Source organism: Callorhinus ursinus, unplaced genomic scaffold, assembly GCF_003265705.2.
Source record: "Callorhinus ursinus isolate GAN/ISIS: 27379988/994484 unplaced genomic scaffold, GSC_fseal_2.0 scaffold87, whole genome shotgun sequence".
Taxonomy (NCBI): domain Eukaryota; kingdom Metazoa; phylum Chordata; class Mammalia; order Carnivora; family Otariidae; genus Callorhinus; species Callorhinus ursinus.
Genome location: NW_027397149.1, coordinates 996,665 through 999,477, shown reverse-complemented (window position 1 = coordinate 999,477; position 2,813 = coordinate 996,665). Strand labels below are relative to the sequence as shown.

Here is a 2,813-nt window from a genome sequence, read left to right as displayed (position 1 = left end):
GCATGCCTCCGGCACTCTAGAGAAACTGCTCTCACAAAAATCATGACCTGCATATATTTTTTTAAAGATTTTATTTATGTATTTGACAGAGAGAGAGAGCACAAGCAGGGGGAGCAGCAGGCAGAGGGAGAGGGAGAAGCAGACTCCCGGCTGAGCAGGAAGCCCAATGCGGGGCTCGACCCCAGGACCCTGGGATCATGACCTGAGCCAAAGGCAGATGCCTAACCGACTGAGCCACCCAGGCGCCCCATGACCAGTATATTTTAATTAAAGGACCCTGTACAGCCTCCTGTGGGCAGCATTAGACGTTTTGGTTCTTTTCTTGACCTGTTCTCGCCACTTGGCTTCTGTAACTCCACACACACCTGATTTCCCTTCCCGCCCTCTGGCCATCCTGACTTGTTTGCTGTCTGCCTTCTTCAGCGGTCCATCCTGGACGGCTTTTGTTCTCTCCTGCCACACTTCTCCCGAGCAATCTCACTCAGGCCCGGGGCTTCACCTGCTCTGTCGTACCTGACAATCCCCAAGTCTCCACCACTAACGGCAGCAGATACGGTCCTCCTACATATACGCTCTGCCATTATTCCAGAGGAATAGTAACAGTGGGAGAGAAACAAGATGACTAACTAGACGATTATCTCAGAACCACTCCACAGCTATCCCCGGGTACAGAGTCAACATTCGTCCCCAGGATAAAACCAGAAAAAAAAAGAAAAGACAGGGGTCATAAATTCACATGGGTAAAGAGGCCAAGCAGGAGACAAGTGGCCAAGGGAACCAGGGGACAAAGGTGGGAAGGGACCACATGCCCGTCTACAGGGATAGTAGCCGCTTGGCTCCTTGAATCATGTTTGTCCTGATTTTCCAACAGAAGCTAGAAATCTGGGTTTTTAGGTAAAATAAACCAAAATGTTGGCCACTTTATATATATATGTGTGTATTCTAATAAAAGCCAAATGAAGCAAGTCTGTGGGCCACGTGTGGTTCATGAACCATCAGTTGAAGATATCTTTTTTTTTTTAATTTTTTTAATTTTCTTTTTTAAGAGATCAAGACCTGAGCTAAGATCAAGAGTTGGATGTTCAGGGCGCCTGGGTGGCTCAGTCGTTAAGCGTCTGCCTTCGGCTCAGGTCATGATCCCAAGGTCCTGGGATCGAGCCCCGCATCGGGCTCTCTGCTCTGCAGGGACGCCTGCTTCTCCCTCTCCCACTCCCCCTGCTTGTGTTCCCTCTCTCGCTGTGTCTCTCTCTGTTAAATAAATAAATAAAATCTTAAAAAAAAAAAAAGAGTTGGATGTTCAACCAACTGAATCACCCAAGTGCCCCTCTTTTTTTTTTTTGAGATTTTATTTTCAAATAATCTCTACACCCAACATGGCGCTCGAACTCAAAACCCCAAGATCAAGAGTCGTATGCTCCACTGACTGAGTCAGCCGGGTGTCCTTGGAGATCTTCTTTAAACAAACTTGAATAAGTGCCTGGGAAGTCTCCTGAAGTGGGTGTAAAGGGTCCCTCCTTGTCTTGGCCTTTGGTGGTGTGAGGTGTGGCAGCCTGCTCCCAGATGGTCTTAAATCAGGGTTCTCTCCACCTTCACGCTATTGACATTTGGCCCGGACACTTTGAGGTGGGAGACGTTCCCGTATGCTGTACGATATTTAGCAGCATCTCTGGTCTCTATTCACTAGATGCCAGTAGCATCCCCCTAGATGCCACAACCAAAAATGTCTCCAAATGTTGCCAGATGTCACCTGGGTGAAGGGATCGAAGCAAAGCATATCCATCAATTAATACAGCTGCCCACCGAGCTTGCAGCCTGTTCAGAGATAAGCCTTCTGGGGAACCACGGGGACCTGCTATTACTCACTTTCAGTAGCACCAAAAAGGGATTAGGATGAAGACACAGAACAACCAGCCCTGGAAGAAACAAATAAATGAGATAATGCAGCATGAAACAAACAGAGGTTTCTAGGAAGACGTGGTAATTGGAGATCAAGAAAAAGTTCTGGAGGGGCGCCTGGGGGGCACAGACATTAAGCGTCTGCCTTCAGCTCAGGTCATGATCCCAGGGTCCTGGGATCGAGCCCCGCATCGGGCTCCCTGCTCCGCGGGAAGCCTGCTTCTCCCTCCCCCACTCCCCCTGCTTGTGTTCCCTCTCTCGCTGTGTCTCTCTCTGTCAAATAAATAAATAAAATCTTAAAAAAAAAAAAAAGAAAAAGAAAAAGTTCTGGAAATTAAAAAAAATACAACTGCCCAGATTAAAAATTTAATCAAAGAAAGGTATGAGACAAAAAAAGTTTTAAACATCTTTCAGGTTGTAGAGCAAAATGACAAGGAAATGGAAAATATGAAAGAAAAGTTAAGAGATGAAGGATCAATCTATTCAATATCCATCTAAGAAGAGAGCACAGAGAAAATAGAGGAGAGGAAATAATCAAAGATTCTATTCAACTGAGGAAAAAAAAAAAATCTCAAGCAGAGAAAACAGGTCTATAAAGTGGTTGTCACCTGGCTGCCTGCTGGGTCTCCTGAGGAGCTCTTAGAAACACACACACCAAGATCCTCACTCCTCCTCAAGGTGGAGTAACAGGACCTTTAGTTTTCATTTGGTTTACCCTCCCACCGGAAACCACCACCACAACCACCACTACAACAAAACCAGAAAAAACACACAAAATAAAGTTTTCAAAACACTGGACACCAAGCAGCAAAAGACAGTAACAGAAACACTGAGATCCCAGACAGAAGGAAAACAAGCAAGGACACCAGGGGAAGAGCCATCCTTGGAGGGATGTAGTTGTGTGGTGGTTAAGGACT

At 46.2% G+C, this 2,813-nt stretch overlaps 1 long non-coding RNA gene across 1 annotated transcript; it reads right to left on the bottom strand.

Moving 5' to 3' along the window:
- Nucleotides 1-1,360: 1,360 nt before the first annotated feature.
- Nucleotides 1,361-2,562, bottom strand: LOC141371694 (uncharacterized). The gene is made up of 3 exons (XR_012376848.1): nt 2,505-2,562; nt 1,864-1,913; nt 1,361-1,747 (listed from the first exon to the last, which is right to left on the bottom strand). It is a non-coding gene; the product is annotated as an uncharacterized lncRNA (long non-coding RNA).
- Between the last annotated feature and the right edge of the window lie 251 nt (nt 2,563-2,813).